Below are 22644 nucleotides of genomic sequence, written 5' to 3'. Positions count from 1 at the left end.
TTTTAGCTTCGAGGAACTCTGGTCAAAATGAAAGTGTTCTTTTTGACACTCGTAAACTTACATGAAACGTAACAATGCTAGTTGTGCATAGAATTCAAACTTCCCAGAATAATCCCTATAAAATTTGTGACTTTTGTAACAATATTGTCCACTTCTCCTAGGATCAGTACCTATACCTTGCTTGTGGGTTGACCTTATCAGAACACTTCCTCTTTCCATTTTGATAGGTATGCCCCTTTAAAAAACATTCCTATTATTTAGGCCACAGGTCATCCTATCTCTGTGTAGGTACGCCTGCCCTATATACTTAGCAAATTCTGGGTATGCCCCCCTTGTCCTTTCTGAGTAGGCCTCATGGTTCATTACCCTAGTATACATTCCTATGTATACTATAATTAAGTATTCTCTGGTAAAATAAAAATCTATTCCACACTTTGCATTCATTTTTTACTGCTTCATTTAATCCCTAGAGTCCTCCTCTACTTCTCAACTTCGATACTCTTAGTAGATACTATTCAAGTACCACTACCCTACAATTTGTCAGAGTATTTATTAAACTGACATTTCCTAATGATCAGCATGACTAATGCTACACCTGCATTCTTTTTCTTTCTTTGCTCAAGTCTCTTCCTTGTCTATCTCCTGATCATCACCGCTTTATAGTTATCCCACAAGTCACATGCTTTTGTCTCCCTGTCTCCCTCTTTGCGCATAGAGAGGGAAACATTCCACCTGGGAAAAATATATCTAAAAACAAAGATGCTGTAACTTACCAAACAAAAGCGTTGGTATGTTGATAGAGACAAAAAACACACAAACACACACACAAAAGATAAGCTTTTGCAACCCACAGTTGCTTCATCAGGAAAGAGGGAAGGAGAGGGAAAGACAAAAGGATGTGGGTTTTAAGGGAGAGGGTAAGGAGTCATTCCAATCCCGGGAGTGGAAAGACTTACCTTAGGGGGAAAAAAGGACAGGTATACACTCGCACACACACACATATCCATCCACACATATATAGACACAGGCAGACATATGTAAAGACAAAGAGGTTGGGCAGAGATGTCAGTCGAGGCGGAAGTACAGAGGCAAAGATGTTGTTGAATGACAAGTGATGTACGAGGGGGGGGGGGGGGGGCAACTTGAAATTAGCAGAGGTTGAGGCCTGGTGGGTAACGGGAAGAGAGGATATATTGAAGGGCAAGTTCCCATCTCCGGAGTTCTGATAGTCTGGTGTCAGTGGGAAGTATCCAGATAACCCGGACGGTGTAACACTGTGCCAAGATGTGCTGGCCATGCACCAAGGCATGTTTAGCCACAGCGTGATCCTCACTACCAACAAACACTATCTGCCTGTGTCCGTTCATGCGAATGGACAGTTTGTTGTTGGTCATTCCCACATAGAAGGCTTCACAGTGTAGGCAGGTCAGTTGGTAAATCATGTGGGTGCTTTCACACGTGGCTCTGCCTTTGATCGTGTATCTTTGGTGAGCAAAGACATACTTCAAAACAACTGGTGGGAAAAACTTGCTATTATGGGAACTGAATACAGAAGACAACTTTAGTTTCTGTAATTTCACTTGGACATCATCTAACAATTTTGAATTTCTGGTAAATATGATATTACTGTTTCTTAGAAAAAGACAGAAATTTCAGGAAGGCAACTACATACAACCTGGCTTGCTGTTAGTCTCTTTTTGTTGACGGGAGATTCATTCCAGAGCCTTGAATGTTTGTTTCACATTTCAAAACAAGCTATGACAAACGACCTTATTTTGTTTTCTATGCAGTCTTTCTCAGTATTCTACCAAATGCAGTAGCAGTTTTAGGCAGAGCACCTTGTTTTATTGCTGTTATTGTACTGCTTGCTTCACACATTCCACAAACAGTTGTGCCTGGTACAATGATAACTATTGGACAGTCTGCTGCCTCATTCATTGCAAAATATTCTTTCTTTTTTTTGTTTTCAGAAAAACTTAACACAGCAAAAGAAAATAAAACACCTAACAACTCTATACAACAGACGACACAATGCAACACAAATATACACTTGCAACATTGACAACAATGTGTGAACCATTGTCTACCACTGTCCTCATTCCATTATACAGCTGATGGTTGTACATATTCACAACACTGCGAATACATTTCATTTATTTCACAATGGTTGTAGTTGCTGGAGTGCCTGTTCCTTTGGATGTGCATGCATGTCCAAAGCAACATTGCATTGTAATTTGGAATAACACAGGCAATGAATATCATCTTTATCTGCTGAGACTGAGCAAGTGACTTTCAAGTAAAATGTCTAACCTGTATGAGAATATACATAATGGATGTATGAGTGCAGGCTGCAGATGAATGATGATATACGGAAGTTTTGGTCTGACACTGAATCGTGCTCAAATAGTCTAATGGTAAGGTGAACATTCGCAATAAGTGGGAAATCACAATTTGAGTTCAGGTCTGGCACAAATTTTCATTGTCACCATTCCATTAGACAGCTGATGGCTGTACATATACTTGCAACTGTAAATACATTTCATGTGTTCCAGATTTTGGTCTTGATAAGTTACACTGAGAACAATTGGACTTTCGGGAATTCAGTGTGCCATTGGCCTTTCAGAATTTTGGAACACTAGACAAATTCCAGCCTGACTAACATAAACTGATAAAATTACACTCTTATCACGACCTCGACAGAGATTCAATGACCTGCTTCAATCAGGAAGATTTGCTGCTCACTCAGTTTGAGTCCTTGCAAAAGAACAGCTGTTCTTTTTTGCAGAAACAAATTATGTCATTAAAAAGGAGTTATATGATCTTGAGAAAGAAAGGGCAGCTGAATTAAGAAAGCTCATAAATTGTGGCCAATATAAAAAATTACTGGTCTACTACCTCCCTTGAAGACTACATATGCTCATAGTGATGAACAATTCAAACTGTAGAATTGGTAAAACTCAGGTATGTCAAAATTAGCCAATTTCTTCTAATAAGATTCACCAGACTACATAAAATGTAAGATTTGTCTAGTACATCAGATTCATATGCAGATTGTGGACATTTGTCAAATTTTAAGCATCAAGCGTGTCAATATGGTATTGCTTATGATAACCTACTGAGCGAATTGAATTAAAATAAGTGAGTGTTTTTCATGTGCTGAGGGTTGTAAATGTTAACACTTGTTCCAAAATGTTGGTTGAACCACAGGTAATTGCTGAATTTACAGTAGCAACCACAAGTTAAAAAATCTAGAAAGCTGAAACATTAGATGCTCACATTAGGCAATGCACGGCAAGAAGATGGGGAAAAACTATTCCTGATAATTTGTCAAATTCAGATGGAACGAATATGCATTAAGTGAATTGTTAAGTATAAAACAACAAGTTCTTGGAAAATTAGTTCTTCATAGTCAGATTAAAGACTATAATTACTGACAAATAATTTAGGAGTGAAGGAGAACTCACTGAATAGCACAAGCACTAAGTAGTTGACATGAACACACAAAAGAGAAATAAAATTAGCTACTGTTTGGAATAATCCTTTGACAAGCTGGAGCGCGCGCACATGCGCGTGCACATACACACACACACACACACACACACACACACACATTATGCCAGCTGGACACAAAATGCCAAGATTGGATGTTAGCAGGTGGACTACAGTCCAATTAAAATTACATCTGTCAATTTGCCATAGCAGTGTTGCCACATCCGCTGCTGGCTGCCACTCAGTCAGAGGTAATACACAAACATGTTGGGTCACTTCACAAATGCTGTTAATAGGTACAGCAGAACAATGTTAGAAGTGGCCACCGCAAGGTATTACAGAAATGGTAAACGCTCTGTCAACAGCTGATTTTGAGTGACCAATGACTCAACTGCACCAGACAATGTGTATTGTAGCCCTCAATTTAAATTCATGTCTTAAACTGATGACAACCTCATGACGTGCAACATATCTGAAAAAACAACAATCAACAATGGCAGAACTAAAATCATGCTCACTTTGTTCATGGCATTTAGTGCCAATCTCTACGAGCAAACTCAAGACAGAAAAATTTCATAATATGTTTGTTTGCATAGCTACCTTCCGCAGCAAAATTTCAGTTTTAGCATTAAAAGCAAACTGTAATTTCTTACTGTCATTGGTTGGCTACATATTACCAACAGCAGAGCACTCCTGGCTGACACTTGGTTACAGATTACTGATGACACAAGCAGATTCCAAAAGAGAAAAGAATGATAGGAAGAAATATAAGAGCAAAGAAAAAAAACCAATATGATGATGAAAATTACTTGGCAAAGTATTAGAAACTAAACAAATACATGTAAACCAATTAACTGGATAAAAATGATAATCAAAGTCTTTTGATTAGTCAGAAACACAAATAATTTCACTGCATTTAATGAGATTAGAACCTTCAACATTTTACTTATCAAGTTCACATGCTAATCACTAAGCTATGCCATTAAAATGCTGAAAGTAGGTGAATATATGAATCTGGTGTCCCAGTCACAACAATTAATTGACAGCCTTCAAAAATTTGGCTTTATCATGCAATGTTGTGTGAAGATTACCTAATGTACACCACTCTCTGTGATTATAATGATTGTATACATGACGCTGAATCGAATCTTGTGCAGAAGGATCCAATAGTGTTTGGTTAATGCTGTGACTGAAATGTGTATATTTTGTTAACGTCATTTTATGTGTGTGTGTGTGTGTGTGTGTGTGTGTGTGTGTGTGTGTGTGTGTGTGTGGTGTGGATATCGTGTGTGATGGCATACAAAATAAAAAGGGCCAGACCCAGGATTCAGGATCCAAACACATCAAGAAAGGAAGCTGGAGAAGGCATTGGAAGTGAACCAATTGTTGTGATATATGAAGATGGTATCTGTTCTTTTGGACATGTCGGAAAGAACAGATACCATTGGTGACCATGCAGCTCTCTTAGAATGAAATGATAATTAAATCAAGACCCTAAGCTGTTGATAGGTGTTGATATACATCAATGGGGACAGTTGAAAATGTGTGCCCCGACCGGGACTCGAACCCGGGATCTCCTGCTTACATGGCAGATGCTCTATCCACCTGAGCCACTGAGGGCACAGAGGATAGTGCAACTGCAGGGATTTATCCCTTCAACATTCCCTGTGAGACCCACATTCCCAACTTTACATACACACACTACATTCGTAGTGCCCCTGCCCATTACACTCATTACTCGTGGCAGACAACCTTACTGAGTCCAATAAGGGTTCGGGCAATACGTGTGCATCCGCATGGAAGAAGAAGGTTAACGGCTGGTTGGCCTTAACTATATGAAGATGGTATATGTTCTTTCAGACATGTCTTTCTTGTTTTTGTGTGCCTGTTGATGACTCAAAGTCACTACTCAGTGGGTAGTCTGCTTCACTTCTAAATTATTTATACTCTGCCAGAACTGTCCTTACTACAATTACTACACAATTTTTTTTTAGGTTTTTAATATTTTTTATACAAAATGCACTTTCAGACTGGAGCTTGTCCAGGGAGTCCACAAAGTCATTGCTCTCTGGAATGACTAATATATAAAAAATTAATTGACACCTGACATAAGTAGAAGGGCTCATGCACAGACGATGTTTGAAAGAGGCAATTAAAAGCTAGTCTAGCAATGCTATCAGTAAAAAACAGTGTATTTTGATTTCATTAGTGAATATATAAGACTTACTCCAAAGGCTTGTATGACTATTCAGTTTAACTTTGATCACATATACATGGGCTTTTGAACTTGGAATGTTTCTCACATTTGGGAAAACTCCAATAAATAACTTAAATGATGACAACCAAATTAATAATTCAAATACACAAAAAAAACTTCTTTTAAAAGTAATACCAGCAATTTACTGCTAGACTTCCCTTTACCAAGAATTGATATGTGATATAAATGTGCATCCAAGTACCTAATTTACTTTCCTTTTACATGTAATCTGGAATCAAGTTACAATAACAGGAACTATAGTGTGACACTGAAAGCACCTTCAATAAACAAACACAAAATGCAGAGCTCAATTGCTTGCTTCAGAAGATAATGCTTCTATTTATACACCCATCGAATGTTCCTCTACCTGCAAATAAGTAATTTCCAAACTCTTCCAGAAACTACATTTCTTAAATGATAAATAATTGCAGGGGACAGAACTCAAATTGGTGATCTCCACCATAACCAGTAAGCCCCTATAACCACTACATCATGGTGAATGATGTATAGCACATAGCAATGCTCCTTCTTCTCACAAAGCAGTGACACACTGTTTTGGAATGGACTAAGCTTCATGAATGTGCATCTAACCAGTGACAGTACATCCCCATATTCTAATCATTATTATGAAAAGGATATATTTCTACTCAAAAACTGGTGGAGATGCTGATTTACTGACAGACACAACAAAAATCCTGCTAAATAATTAAGCTTTTCAGCCCAAACATTAGGCACCATACAGTCACATAAACACACCTCACAGTGGTCATGTGTGTGTGAGTTGTGTTTGTGTGAATGCATGTGTATGTGTACAGTCTAACTCAGAAGAGAGCCTTTTGGACAAAAGCTTAATTGTTTAGCAGTCTTTCTGTTGCACCTGTCTGCGACTCAACATCACCATTTTATCTATCCTTTTCATAATATAGTCATTATCCCATCCTGGACATTCCATTGTTTCATATTCTTGTCATCTTTCTTGCTCTTCACTCCAAGAAAATTTTGCATCTGCCTGCAACAGATTTTGAATTGATCATGCACAGTAAATGAATACTTTTATAAACCATCTGCCCAAGGAGTACATTCCAAGGAAGCTTCTGACATCATGAATGTGCTGAGGAACTGGAAAATCTGTTACAGCTGTTACTTTTTCTGGGTCAGGACAGACTATATATATCCATCAACCAGGTACCCCAAGATTTATACTTCTTTGGTGACGAAGAAGCACTTTGTCAGATACAGGCAAAGACCTATGTTGAAGACATATTTCAACCCATTTGTCAAGCACATCCATTTAAAATGCTGAAGTAGATGTCCTTCATGCATTCACAGGTGGCTAGAGTATTGCACAGATCAAACGGCATAACTCTGAACTCATTCAGTCAATCAGTTAGAATGACAGCAGTGTTTTCCCAGTTTGTCTCATCAATCTCAATCTCTCATTACCCAATCTGCATATCTATAGCAAAGAAATATTTTTGCTCCATCAGGCAGTCCACAGTGTCTTCAATGAGTGGCATTGAATGTACATTCTATTTTGTAATTTTATTCAGTTGCTGGTAATTAACACATAAAAGCTGGGTGGCATTTTTCCTCTTTACTACAACAAAAGGGGGATGACCAACAACATTCCAATGGCTGAATTATGTCATTGTGCAGAGACTCCTCCATTTTCTTCTCAGTTATCCACTGCCCGGCTGAAGACACCCTATTTCATGTGATCTCTAACGTTTTCTAGTGTGCTTTTGGGTATTCTGCCACGTTGGTGTTTCCATTTTATGCATATTATCTTGACCACCGACCCAACCAACCTCTTCATATGCTAGGAGTTTTGCTGTTATTTGTACTTGCTGCTTGGACTCCAAGCATTCTGTGAATTATTGTTGATTTCATGCCACTATTTACAGTACAGCTCAGTTCATAATGCCCACTATGTTCTTTGACACACTTTTGTTTCTCAGAGCTCAGACTGACATTCTGTGAAACACAAATTCTCTCAGCATTCTCCAGCTGTGGTGGATGTGATGGCCAGTGAGATTTTAAGAATGCCAGACCCAGACCCCAAGCATTATTTAAATTTAAACCTCCATGCTGCTTATTAGGTTTTCTGACATTCTTATTTCAACAGAATCTTTAATTATGCTGTCCCACAAACTTGGCATTTGCACCACGATACTATATAGTCTCATAGCATTTAATTTCATGATTATATTCACGGCAGTAGTTGGCAACAGATGACTCGTTTGGTTGTTTTAGCTGGGTATGTTGCTGATATTACTTGCATCTCTCCTCAACTGTTCTGTCCCTTGTAAGATATTTCACATAAGCATGGCATGTGATAAACACCTGGATTTCAGAGAACTAGATAATCTTTAACATTACAAAGAATAATTTTTATCTTAGTTGAAGGGAACAAAATACACAGAATGTCATTTTTCCATTGGAGTCTACCAATCTTTGCTTAGCAACACTATTTGTAAGAGTTGTTTTTCTTAGTCTGAAACTATTCGAGCTTTATGGACCAAAGTCTATACCTCCAAATTTCTTTGCGAGAGATGGTGATGACTTGAGGTGCGAAGATAGAGATCAGTGTGCTTAGGTTTGCTGTATGTACTCTGACCCAGGGACTCATCCTTTCCTCTCTTAACTAACACTTCATGAAAAGATAATTGGGCTCTTTTTTCAAGTTCGTTATTAATGATGCATTACAGTGTGAAGAGTACCAGTGTTCCAGGAACTCTTGAAGCTTTTCTACTCTATGTGGCCACCTGACAAATGTGTTGTTCATGAATCCATAGAAACACACTGGTTTCTGTTGGGAATGCAGGAGGACAGCATAGGTTGTCTTCAATCAGAAAGCTTCCCAACAATTACTAACAAAATTATATTTATTAAATATGAAGAATTACTCAACTTAAATGATGCTTCTTCTTGTGAAATGCCCAGCACAAGTAGATGTTTGAAATTATTACAAGTCCTCTAAAATATTAAAGTCTGGTCACTGTGTCTCTGAGTGAAGCCTACGTAGAGTCCAGAGCTGGCACAAGATGTCTTCGGAGCCTAAGTGTCGAGGACAATGGACGAACACTGCAGCTTGTAGACTTGGTGGTAACTGGAGATTGTACACGACTCAGCACACTGAAGAGAGCTCTCTGCCATAGCTCAGTGCTCCAGTATATTTAACAAGGCATCAACCAAATGCTATCCACACATGTGACGTCCATCGGTTGGCAGCTGTGGCCTCTGGTGAACCTCAATGTAGTTCGTACTGCCATCCCACACAGCAGCTGCACTACGAGTCTTTGGTGTGGTACTCTCTGGAGTTCTGTCACCACAGTTTCAACTCAACAGATTCTAATATTTGCTGAAAAGTGGTCCATATGTAGGTTCACAATAATAGGTAATAACTGACTACCTATCACATCCCATTAGTTTCTTCATAACATTTTCTGTCAAACAGGAAATCAGTTCTGTGAAACAATCATCAGACTTTTCTATGGAATCAGAAAATGAAACTATTGTAAAGAGGGAGACTACATTAAAACTGGCCGTAATATACATGTCCTGTAGTGGCAATTGTCTGAGGTTATGTACAAAGTTGGAGGACATGAAACTGTGATGTTCAAACTTCCTCACATGTTTGCTGAGAATGTGTTTAAGATATTTTGCCAGCTAGTATGTAAGTTTGCCAGTATTATTAACTCTAGGTCTTAGAGAAATTCCTTCCTCGAATAACTTAGAATGGACATATAGTCATGGTGCACTGTCGCTCATTTTTTAAGACCCTTAATGTTGTTATTTGGCAAGCCTGACTCATTGAGAAGAGTCCTCATCTTCCTTTCAATTTTTTCGTAGGGTCAACATTTACCTGTGCAAAAGACTGAAAATCTTCTTATTGTAGTCCACATGCGACACCAAAACCCTAACATTTCCCCTAATGGCTGGCAGAACTACATTTTCCTTATCCTCTCATAGATTTCTCAATACTGCTCATTCTCCCTTGGAGATGTGTGTGTGCTCTACAAGTTTCGCTGCAAACCTCTTCTGCTGCTTCCAGTGGGAGAGAAGCAACAACATGCTCCACAGAGGTTAGGTATTCTGCTTTTTAATTCTGCTTGTGACCATGTCATAGTATCAACCCACTCCCAAGAATCTGTAGAAAGTTTTGCTGACGTATACAAATGCAGATGGGAAAGCTCTTTTTGAAGTGGCATTCAGCATTAGTCAAGTGCCACAACTTCTCTCTCGTACTACAGCCAGGCTTGCATGGCACATTAGCCTATTCACTGCTAGCGTATTAATGTGATTTTTGACTTTAGGTACAACTTGTTCATCTTGACACCTTGTTAGGAAGGTCTGTGTACTGGGGAGTTGACCTTTCTTTTGGTGGAACTTATCCAACTTGTGTATGTTGTGAAGAACCTCCTCCACCTACAGTGAAGTGAGGTGATCTCTCAGGCTTTCTCAGTGCAACTGATTAATAGTGTGCTTCTGAGTGTTGTGCCGAGTTGTTATTTCCATTTTACGCACAATATTTTGACAACTGACCCATCTGTCTTCTTCACGTGCTACGAGTTTTATGTGTGTTCATAGTATGGACTCCAACCAGATTGTGATCTACTGTTGGTCTCATGCTGCTGTTTAAACCAAGTTCAATTTCTGATACTAACTATGTTCTTTAATACTATTGCATAAAATGGAAACAACAACTCAGCAGAGAAACTGGATGCACACTATTAACCCTATTTCAACACTGACTAGTGGGTGAATGGTGTCCAGTGTTTAACTGTTCTTTCACATACAGTCATATGATCTGTCTCATTTCTTCCCTAACTTTGAATTCATCTGAAAATTTGTCCCACTTCTTGAGCCTTGCTCCAAGTACTGTCTATGGTGGAAGCTTGCTTTATTGATAACAAATTAATCTTCATCCAATAAAATTGCAAAACAATGACGGCTCTACAGAGTATTGAGTTTTCCAGTGACAGGATTCCATGCAGTATATAACAAGAAATCACAGACTGAATTGGTAAGGTGCTCAGATAGTTGTATTTCCACAGGTTTCTTAATGACTGAGTTCCAAAAGTTCAAAGTGCTGGCCACAATTTTTTCTTCTTTGTAAGTCATTGAACTACCAATAAAAATACAATGCTTAACTATAGCAGATTTTCTGGCTTGGAGGAGGTGATTATGCCACTGGTGCTCCACAATATGATCCTGAATAGTGCATGAGTCACCATATGTAACATTCACAACACTTGCACAGAATCCTATAACACACTGCCTTCCACAGCTCTATATCGTCTTTGACTGAAACCAGAAATGCAAATGCTGGAGGACAAAACATCTCTTAAACATTAAGTTTTCTTAGTATTCTGCCTATTTTCGTAGAAGCATTCCCAGTACATGGCAGGTAAGCTGGTATCCTAAATTCTCAATCTTGTTTTTGGTCTGCCGTTTCTATGTATCAAGTGCTCTCTGTATCTGGAATGAATATCTATTTTTTAGGAACACATTTTTAAGATGTTCAAATTCTGCCTACAGGTTATCACCACTTGTGATTCTTATGCGACCAATAGTGAGAACACGGGCTCTCCAAATTACAATAGCACCAAACACTTGGCCTTGCTATTTAGACCCCATATGAGAAGATGTGCTCATAAAATATGCAACTCACAGACTTTATTTGCTAACTTAAATCACTCAAAATGAATAGTTCTGTTTTTATTAGTCAGCTTTGAGATGGTTTACTTATTCAATAAGGTTCCCCTTTAGAATTCTTCTTCTTCTTCTTCTTCAGTAGCTCTACAGCCCTTGGTGAGCCTTGGCTTCTTCAACAATCTTCCTCCACAATTCTCGGTTATTTGCTGCTCTTTTCCAACCCCGGACTCCCATACTGCTGATTTCCATTATTACCTCATCGATCCATCTTCTTCTAGGTCTCCTTTTTCGCCTAACTGAATGGATCATACCTTTCATCATTTTCTTTAAAATTCTATCCTCTGCCATTCTCTCCAAGTGTCCTAGCCATCGTATTCGCTGTGATTTCACAAATTTTACTATGTCCCTGCCTTGTATTAACTCTTGTAATTCGGCATTGTAGCGTATTCTCCAGCCTTCTTCCTCCCTTATTGGCCCATAGATTTTGCGTAGTATTTTCCGCTCAAAGCTTCTTAGAGCATTTTTATCGTGTTCTGTCAACGTCCATACCTCTGAGCCGTATGTGATAACTGGGCGGACTAGGGAATTATATATTAGCAGTTTAGTTTTTCTTGTAACAAGGCTATTTTTGAAGAGCTGCATATTTGCAAAGTAAGCTCTGTTTCCTGCTTGTATTCTTTCCCTTATAGCCTTTCCAATACTGTTATCATTTGTTATTAGGGCTCCCAAGTAGTTAAAAGAGGACACTCCATTGAAGCATTTCCCATTGATGTTTAGGTTTTTAGGGGTTCTTCTGGCCTCAGATTGTGACATTACCATATATTTTGTTTTGTTTTCATTTACTATGAGGCTAATTTTTAAGGCTTCTGTTTCCATTGCCTGGTATGTTTCTAAGAGTGTATTGGTATTTCTTCCTACTATAGCAATGTCATCAGCGTATGCACATATCTGGCTAGATTTCATAAATATGGTGCCTCTTTTGTTGATTTTATTTACTGCACTATGCAGGGCTATGTTGAATAGGACAGTGGAGAGACTATCCCCTTGCTTCACACCTTTATTAAAGTCAAAGCTATCACTTGTTCTGCTAAGGACCTTTACTTCTGCTCTTGTCTCTGTCATTGTCATTCTGATTAGTCTTATTAATTTAGCACATATACCAACTTCTTTCAGTACTCTATATAGTTCTTGCCGATTTATGCTGTCAAAGGCTTGTTTGAAATCGATGAATAAGAAATGCAGATCTATATCATATTCATAGAACTTTTCCATCATTTGCCTTATCACAAATATTTGATCAGTTGTTCCTCTGCCTGGTCGAAAGCCACACTGATATTCCCCTAGTATGCCTTCTGCACACTTCTGTATCCTTTCGTTTAATATACTTGTGAAGATCTTATAAGCTGTACTTAGGAGTGTTACACCTCTATAGTTTTCACATGCTGTTCTGTCCCCTTTCTTATAAATGGGGACTATTATTCCAATTTTCCAATTATCTGGCATAGTTTCTGTTTCCCATATATCTGATATTAATGTGTGCAGTTCCTTTATTACAGCCTCACCACCAGTTTTTATTAATTCAGCAATTATGCTGTCTTCCCCAGGGGCTCGATTGTTTTTTGACTTGTGCACAGCCTGGGAGACCTCTTGTAGTGTTGGCTTTCTTGCCTCATTGGTTTCATTGTCTACTTCCAGCTCCACTCTTCCCTCCTGTGCAGCTGTCTCTTCATCTTCTAGGCTGGTGCTTAGTGTATCTTTGAAATACTCTGCCCATCTTCCCACTATCTGTTCTTCCTCCCTTATCATTTTCCCATCTTTACTGGAACAGGCCGTTATTTTTGGTTGGAATCTATTCTTCATTTTGCCTATGGCATGATAGAACTTTCTTATTTCACTCTGTTCCTTTAGTTCTTCTAGTTCTTGAAATTTCTTCTTATTCCACTCTCTTTTCTTTCTCTTGCACAGTCTGTTAGCTCTTCTCCTTAATTCTCTATATTGTTCCACATGATTTCTGGTGTCTCTCTGTAGCACTTTTGTTCTTGCCCTGTTCTTTTCCTCTATTGCTGACCTGCAATCTTCATCAAACCACTCCTGGGTTCTTCTGTTCCTTCTTATGCCTATTATTTCCTCTGCAGCATCCTTAATGGCTTTTTCAAACCTGTTCCATCTTTCATCTACTCCTACTGTGGTCTCTTCATTGCTCAACTTTCTGCTTAGTGTTACTTGGTATTTTCTTACTTCATCAGGGATGTTCAGTTTGTCTGTATTCCATTTCATCATCTTTCCCATTCTGTTGCCCTTTGTTAGTGACAGTTTCTCTCTCAAGACTGATTTTATCAAAAAGTGGTCTGAATCACAGTTTGGTCCTCTGCAGCTCCGTACATCCATAACTGACGTGGAGTGGCGTGCAATCACTAAAATATGGTCAATCTGATTGACTACTCCACTGGCTGCAGACTTCCAAGTACCCAGATGGATCCTTTTATGTGGAAAGCAGGTACTTTTAATAATCATATTATTCCTTGCTGCGAATTGGCATAGTAAGTCTCCATTCTCATTGTTTTCTTCATGTAGTGAATATTTTCCAGAAACTCCATACGGATGTTCATTCCTCCCAATTTTTGCATTAAAATCTCCTATTACTAGCATCAGGTCATATTTAGGTACTGCACAGCATACTTTTTCCAAGTCTTCATAGAACTGTTCTTTAATTATATCGTCTTTTTCCTCTGTTGGTGCATGTGCATTAACTATTGATATATTCCTAAATTTATCTTTTAGTCTGAGTCTGCACATCCTTTCATTTATAGGTTCAAATTCTAGAAGGCTTTTCCTAACTTCCCTAGTTATTATAAACCCTGTTCCAAGTTGGCCTGTTCTTTCTTCTGGTCCACTATATACCAATGAGTACTCAGGTTTATCTATCTGCCCATTCCCCTGCCATCTTATTTCCTGTAGCCCTACAATATCATATTTGAATTTTAAAATTTCATTGGCTATTTCTTTCATTTTTCCAGGCTGAAGCATTGTCCTCACATTCCACGATGCTACTGTTAGATCCTTTATCTGTTTCCTTTGCCGGGGTCGTGATACATGCTTTCCATCCAGTTTCCGAGGCTTCTGTTGAATTTCCGTAATAATCCCCTTTAGAATTATAGATCTATTATTGGCAAAATTGTTGATGACAAGATTAAGCTTTGATTACATATGTTGTAACATCAACATATTTTTAGTTGATAATGAATTTTTTGAACAGACTATGTGGCTATGGGTAGTCCCTGTCAGCCTTTGTAGCCGATGGAGGTCTTTTGAGAAAAAGATGCAGTAGTCAACTAGTTTAATGAAATTTGTCATTAAAAATATATCTTTTTTTACAAACCAACAACTCAGTTCTTGGAATCAATAACTTTCACAAACATTTTAAAGTCACTTATTTTGGTTCAGAAAGGTGTCCACTATTATTATACATTTTCAATAACATGCCAGCAGGCATAAAAATATTGTTCAGTTTGTGAACAGTCTAAAGGATTTATTGGTAGCCAACTCCTTCGAATCCGCTGATGAATTTCTTAGCGGAACTGAATGATGCATGTATGTTATTAATAATATCACATAATGTGAACATTGCATACGATTCCAAATCCACTAGAGCAATTTCATTTGGGACTGTGGAAATACATTAGAATATCTATTCTTATTTTATAAAGATTTATAATGTATTCTATTTATAATGTATGACATGTTCCACATCCCAGAGTATCTCATCACTATAGATCAATTGGAATGAAAAGTACATCTAATCTAATCTAATCCAATCTTTAAAACCCACAGTATTTACAGGGTAGGTTGATGAAGCTTTGTAGTGTGGCCCCATGGTAGAGAAGAATTATATGAATTTTTACACCATCTAAATTACATCCATGCAAATATTCATTTTACAGCAGAAATCAAAAATGAGGGATGCTTCACATTCTTGGATGTTTTGGTTCGCCACTAAGATGATGGCACCTGGAGGTACAAAGTTTATAGGAACCTGCATCACACGGGCTTGTATTTATGTGCAAACAATTGTTGCCACCCTTCTCAGAACTATGGTGGATAGGGAACACGGCAATGCTGGGAACAGCAGTTGGCACGGTGAGGTTTTTTTTCTTAAAAAGAGTTTTTGAAACAAATACGTACTCTTCCCAACTGATACACAAGGTCCTACGAATAAAATTTAAAACGGACATACAGAATTACAAAAAAGAAGTAGAGGATTTTCAGTTCATGAATGTCCTACTATATGTGAAAAATCTGTCATGAAAAATAGGTTGCATCTCACCAAGCACAATGTTAAACTATCTTTCGGCCCCCGCTGATGACACTAGCAGTTTCGGATTTCATCAAAAATGACTTGATGCTCTCAAGAGTTGGTTTACAAGATTCCTCGCGAGTGTGGATTTTAATACATAGGGCAGTCAGTCTGTTGTTGTTGTTGTGGTCTTCAGTCCTGAGACTGGTTTGATGCAGCTCTCCATGCTACTCTATACTGTGCAAGCTTCTTCATCTCCCAGTACCTACTACAACCTACATCCTTCTGAATCTGCTTAGTGTATTCATCTCTTGGTCTCCCTCTACGATTTTTACCCTCCACGCTGCCCTCCAATACTAAATTGGTGATCCCTTGATGCCTCAGAACACCTACCAACCGATCCCTTCTTCTGGTCAAGTTGTGTCACAAACTTCTCTTCTCCCCAATCCTATTCAATACTTCCTCATTAGTTATGTGATCTACCCATCTAATCTTCAGCATTCTTCTGTAGCACCACATTTCAAAAGCTTCTATTCTCTTCTTGTCCAAACTATTTATTGTCCATGTTTCACTTCAATACACGGCTACACTCCATACAAATACTTTCAGAAATGACTTCCTGAAACTTAAATCTATACTCGATGTTAACAAATTTCTCTTCTTCAGAAATGCTTTCCTTGCCATTCCAAGTCTACATTTTATATCCTCTCTACTTCGACCATCATCAGTTATTTTGCTCCCCAAATAGCAAAACTCCTTTACTACTTTAAGTGTCTCATTTCCTAATCTAATTCCCTCAGCATCACCCGACTTAATTAGACTACATTCCATTATCCTCGTTTTGCTTTTGTTGATGTTCATCTTATATCCTCCTTTCAAGACGCTATCCATTCCGTTCAACTGCTCTTCCAAGTCCTTTGCTGTCTCTGACAGAATTACAATGTCATCGGCGAACCTCAAAGTTTTTATTTCTTCTCCATGGATTTTAATACCTACTCCAAATTTTTCTTTTGTTTCCTTTACTGCTTGCTCAATATACAGATTGAATAACATCGGGGAGAGGCTACAACCCTGTCTTACTCCCTTCCCAACAATTGCTTCCCTTTCATGTCCCTCGACTCTTATAACTACCATCTGGTTTCTGTACAAATTGTAAATAGCCTTTCGCTCCCTGTATTTTACCCCTGCCACATTCAGAATTTGAAAGAGAGTATTCCAGTCAACATTGTCAAAAGCTTTCTCTAAGTCTACAAATGCTAGAAATGTAGGTTTGCCTTTCCTTAATCTTTCTTCTAAGATAAGTCGTAAGGTCAGTATTGCCTCACGTGTTCCAATATTTCTACGGAATCCAAACTGATCTTCCCCGAGGTCGACTTCTACTAGTTTTTCCATTCGTCTGTAAAGAATTCGTGTTAGTATTTTGCAGCTGTGGCTTATTAAACTGACTGTTCAGTAATTTTCACATCTGTCAACACCTGCTTTCTTTGGGATTGGAATTATTATATTCTTCTTGAAGTCTGAGGGTATTTCACCTGTCTCATACATCTTGCTCACCAGATGGTAGAGTTTTGTCAGGACAGGCTCTCCCAAGGCCGTCAGTAGTTCCAATGGAATGTTGTCTACTCCGGGGGCCTTGTTTCGACTCAGGTCTTTCTGTGCTCTGTCAAACTCTTCACGCAATATCGTATCTCCCATTTAATCTTCATCTACATCCTCTTCCATTTCCATAATATTGTCCTCAAGTACATCGCCCTTGTATAGACCCTCTATATACACCTTCCACCTTTCTGCTTTCCCTTCTTTGCTTAGAACTGGGTTTCCATCTGAGCTCTTAATGTTCATACATGTGGTTCTCTTATCTCCAAAGGTCTCTTTAATTTTCCTGTAGGCAGTATCTATCTTACCCCTAGTGAGATAAGCCTCTACATCCTTACATTTGTCCTCTAGCCATCCCTGCTTAGCCATTTTGCACTTCCTGTCGATCTCATTTTTGAGACGTTTGTATTCCTTTTTGCCTGCTTCATTTACTGCATTTTTATATTTTCTCCTTTCATCAATTAAATTCAATATTTCTTCTGTTACCCAAGGATTTCTACTAGCCCTCGTCTTTTTACCTACTTGATCCTCTGCTGCCTTTACTACTTCATCCCTCAAAGCTGCCCATTCTTCTTCTACTGTATTTCTTTCCCCCATTCCTGTCAATTGTTCCCTTATGCTCTCCCTGAAACTCTGTACAACCTCTGGTTCTTTCAGTTTATCCAGGTCCCATCTCCTTAAGTTCCCACCTTTTTGCAGTTTCTTCAGTTTTAATCTACAGGTCATAACCAATAGATTGTGGTCAGAGTCCACATCTGCTCCTGGAAATGTCTTACAATTTAAAACCTGGTTCCTAAATCTTTGTCTTACCATTATATAATCTATCTGATACCTTTTAGTATCTCCAGGGTTCTTCCATGTATAGAACCTTCTTTCATGATTCTTAAACCAAGTGTTAGCTATGATTAAGTTATGCTCTGTGCAAAATTCTACCAGACGGCTTCCTCTTTCATTTCTCTCCCCCAATCCATATTCACCCACTATGTTTCCTTCTCTCCCTTTTCCTACTCTCGAATTCCAGTCACCCATGACTATTAAATTTTCGTCACCCTTCACTATCTGAATAATTTCTTTTATCTCATCATACATTTCTTCAATTTCTTTGTCATCTGCAGAGCTAGTTGGCATATAAACTTGTATTACTGTAGTAGGTGTGGGCTTCGTATCTATCCTGGCCACAATAATGCGTTCACTATGCTGTTTGTAGTAGCTTACCCGCATTCCTATTTTCCTATTTATTATTAAACCTACTCCTGCATTACCCCTATTTGATTTTGTGTTTATAACCCTGTAGTCACCTGACCAGAAGTCTTGTTCCTCCTGCCACCGAACTTCAGTAATTCCCACTATATCTAACATTAACCTATCCATATCCCTTTTTAAATTTTCTAACCTACCTGCCTGATTAAGTGATCTGACATTCCATGCTCCGATCCATAGAACGCCAGTTTTCTTTCTCCTGATAACGACACCCTCTTGAGTAGTCCCCGCCCGGAAATCCGAATGGGGGACTATTTTACCTCCGGAATATTTTACCCAAGAGGACGCCATCATCATTTAATATTGTCCTCAAGTCTGTACACTGCCTGAAAGGTGTACGGAACACCGAAGGTAAATGGCTGTAGCAGACTACTGCATTAACATAGGTCACTCTTTGCTGTTATGACAATGTTGAACTTCTAGCAAAGCCTTCATCAAAATGGCTCTAAGCACTATGGGACTTAACATCTGACTTCATCAGTCCCCTAGACTTAGAACTACTTAAAACTAACTAATCTAAGGGCATCACACACATCCATGCCCGAGGCAGGATTGCAACCTGCGACCATAGCAGCTGTGCGGTTCCGGACTGAAGTGCCTAGAACCGCTCGGCCATAGTGGCCAGTCAATGCCTTCATCATCCTGGGATTCAATTATGAAGAAAGCAGTAGAAATTCATATGAAGGAGGATTAATAAAAATGGTGGGTTCAATCTGAACAAAGCACAGAACCTGCAGCTTTCTTTGATCGACTCACTACTGTCCAGCACCTATTGATGTAGTGTTATCCAAGCATGCATCAGGCATCCAACCACAGATTCAATTTATGCATAGTTCTTAGACAGACAACAACATTGGTGCCATGTGTAACTGTGGCTACAGGCATTGTGGAATACAGCTGAAATATCAAGTGAAGAAACTAAGTTTCTACAGTTGCAACCCAAAATCTAATGGATCAGTACCTTTATTTTGCTGATAAGATAGTACTGTTTACCCCTGGATGGAATAATGTAACACAGAAAGTTTGTATGCTGACCTGAAAATCAATTATGAAAAGATTAAAGTAATGTATAACCAGCCCCACTGGCAGAAAAACTGTTCAAATTAACTAGCTGATGAGTTCTTGTTAGTATTTAGAGCATATGAAGATGAATGAATGGACATCAACAGAAAGCTGACGAGTTCTTGTTGGTATTTAGAGTATATTAAGATGACTGAAAGGACATCAACAGAAATAAACAGAATAGTATAAATGACATGAAGCTTTTTTGGTTAACTAAATTACGTTTCTAAAACCAAAAATATAAAATAAGGAAAAGGCAACCACTCAATTATAGTGAAGTGATGTGTGGAGCATAGACTCATGTAACAGGAAACAGTGTTCCCACTAGCTTTCAAGCTCTTGCTCCTTTTCTAGTAAAAGTACACACATTCACACAGACACACAACCACACAGACACCCAAACGCACAGTCCTGTGGGCATAATGAGACTGATTATTGATTATCAATTACTGAAAGCAGTTGCCTGAGCTGATAGTAATGGGGAGAGGGTAGGAAAGGATACAAGGAGGGTGCAGTGGGAAAGAGGCAGCTGTTATGACAGATAGTCCATGGTTGCACACAATGAAAGGAGTACTATGGGTAGAACAAAGAGAGGTACAGAAACAGGGAAAGAGAGAGAAGAGAGAGGGGGGAAAGGAGAGGAAAATTGGAATGAAGATAGGTAGAAATGGCCAGGGGGGAGGGGGTATTGAGAGAGGGAGGGAGGGGGGAGGGATGGAGGGAGGGCAGTAGGGAGGGAGAGAGAGAGAGAGAGAGAGAGAGAGAGAGAGAGAGAGAGAGAATGCATGTGTGGGGAGGAGGCCAGGAGGAAGAGTGGTTGGAGGAGGCAGTACACAATATGGACAGACGAGGTGTGGTGTAGACAGAAGAGAGAACGGAAAAGGTAAGGTGAAGCATTGGAAATCAGGTTAACAGAGGTTCAGGCCAGGGTGATTGCAAGACCACATAATATGCTGGAGAGACAATTCCCACCTGTGTAGTTCAGAGAAACTTGTGCTGGAAAGGAATATTTAACTGGCCTACTTCGTAAAGTAGCTGTTGACATCATTTGTGTTATGGTGTGCAGCATGTTTGGCAACTGGATGGTCAGGTTTGCGGTTCGCTACAATCTGGCAGTGGCCATTCACATGAGTACTGCCATTCACATGAGTAGACAGGTGGTCACTTGGCAATAACTTCAGCATAGCTGTTGAGTAATTGCAGCATAGCTGATACATAACGTGGCTGTTTTCACACATGACCCTGCCTTTTATTGGGTGGAAAATGCCTGTGGCTGGACTGTAGTATGAGCTGGTCAGTGGGTATATGAGATAGCACATGGGGATTGCCCATGGGGTGCACAATTGGGAGCAGAATTGGACTATGGATGGACAACACTATTCTTTAGGTGGGTGAGCTGTGAAACACTGCTTTGGCTAATGTGGGTACAATAGCCTCCATCTCAGGGCACAAGAGGTAGTTAAAACCCTGGTGGAGGATGTGGTTGACCTTTTAAGGCCATGGTGGTACTGAGAGATCAGAGGGGTGCTGGTCAGTGGTTGGTTAACAGGTTAACTGGTATCAGAGAAGCAGATGACTCAGTACACTTGTTTATGGATGAGGCTGATAGGATACCATCTCACATTAAAGGCTCTAATAAGGTTATCGGTGTATTTTGACAACTATTTCTTACTGCAGATGCAGTGTCCATGGGTGGCATGACTCGACACCTATGAAGGTGGGCTGTTCAATCAAGAAGGGCCAAGTGGAGTGCATATGGGAGTAGGTGTTGAGTTTATGGAGGGAAGAGAAAAGGTTGTCATTGCTATGAGTCCAGATCATGAAAAAGCTGTCAATGAATCTGAATCAAACGAGGGGTTTTAAGTGTGGACTGTACAGGAAGGATTCTTCTAAACAGCCCACAAATAAGTTGGCATAGGATGGTGCCACATGAATGTTCATGGCAATACCACAGATTTGTTTGTACATTTGCCCTTCTCAGGTAAAGTAATCGTGGGTCAGGAAGTGGTTGGTTAGCAGAATTAGGAAAGAGCTGGAGGGTTTTGGTATCAGGAGGACATTGGGAAAAGTTGCGGTCATGGGGAAAGTTGGTGTACAAGGACATTGCTTACAAAATGATCAACAAGGAGTCTGCTGGTAATGGGACAGGAACTGTGAAGAGATGGTGTGAAGGAAGGTAACAGTGTCTTGAATGTAGGATGGGAGGTTCAGCAGGATGTCAGAAAAGTCTATGGTCTTGGGGAAAGTTGGTGTACAAGTACACTGCATCCACAATAATCAACAATGAGTTGGGTGGTAAAGGGAAAGGAACTGTAGAGAGGTGGTGAAGGAAGGAAACAGTGTCTCGAATGTAGGATTGGAGGTAACAGACAATAGTTTGGAGATGTTGGTCAACAGGGCAGAGAGGTTCATCCTGCAGAAGCATTGTACCCACGCGCAATGGGACAATCAGTAGGTAGACCTAAGAGTGAGTTTGGGGACTAGCTTCGGTAGGAGTAGTGGTGTGTGGAGGGGGATGGACTCAGGGGTAAGATTTTTGGGATGGACCCAACACCTTGAGGGGCTGCTGGAGGTCATGTTGGACTTTTGGAATAGGATCATGGGTTGTATGCAGAGGTGTAAAAAAGTTGGTGGAGACACTCGGCCACATAATCACAATGATTCAAGGCTACTGTGGTAGAGCCTTTGTCTGCAAGAAGTCTGAATTGTTTTGCAGGTTATGAATAGCAATGTGTTCCACAGGGAAGGATTTAGGAAAGGAAAGAGAGGCAATGCTAGAAGTGACAAATCCCTGAAAGATTACCAGGGGATGAATGAGTGGAAGGGGAGGTGGATCATAGTTAGAGGGAGGTTGTAACTGTTGTAAACAATGTTCTATACAGGGTTTCGGTTGGCTGTTGTCAGGTGGAGTGTGTAGTGCAGAAATGCTTCCACTGCATGGAACAAGTAAAGGAGATAAAGTCCTTTACAAGTCCAGCATGGTTGAAACTGAGGGCTTTAGAAAATACTGAAGCTTCTGCAGGGATCA

At 39.5% G+C, this 22644-nt stretch overlaps 1 protein-coding gene and 1 non-coding gene across 2 annotated transcripts in view; both read right to left on the bottom strand.

Moving 5' to 3' along the window:
* The window catches only part of LOC126094461 (katanin-interacting protein-like), a 338835-nt gene that overhangs the window by 193932 nt on the left and 122259 nt on the right, over positions 1-22644 (bottom strand). The gene's annotated exons all lie outside the window — the stretch shown is intronic.
* Positions 5036-5110, bottom strand: Trnat-ugu (transfer RNA threonine (anticodon UGU)). The gene has a single exon. It is a non-coding gene; the product is annotated as a tRNA-Thr (tRNA).

This window comes from Schistocerca cancellata, chromosome 8 (genome assembly GCF_023864275.1).
Source record: "Schistocerca cancellata isolate TAMUIC-IGC-003103 chromosome 8, iqSchCanc2.1, whole genome shotgun sequence".
Lineage (NCBI taxonomy): Eukaryota > Metazoa > Arthropoda > Insecta > Orthoptera > Acrididae > Schistocerca > Schistocerca cancellata.
The sequence above is the reverse complement of the archived record's forward strand: the minus strand, read 5'-3'. Positions and strand labels throughout refer to the sequence as shown.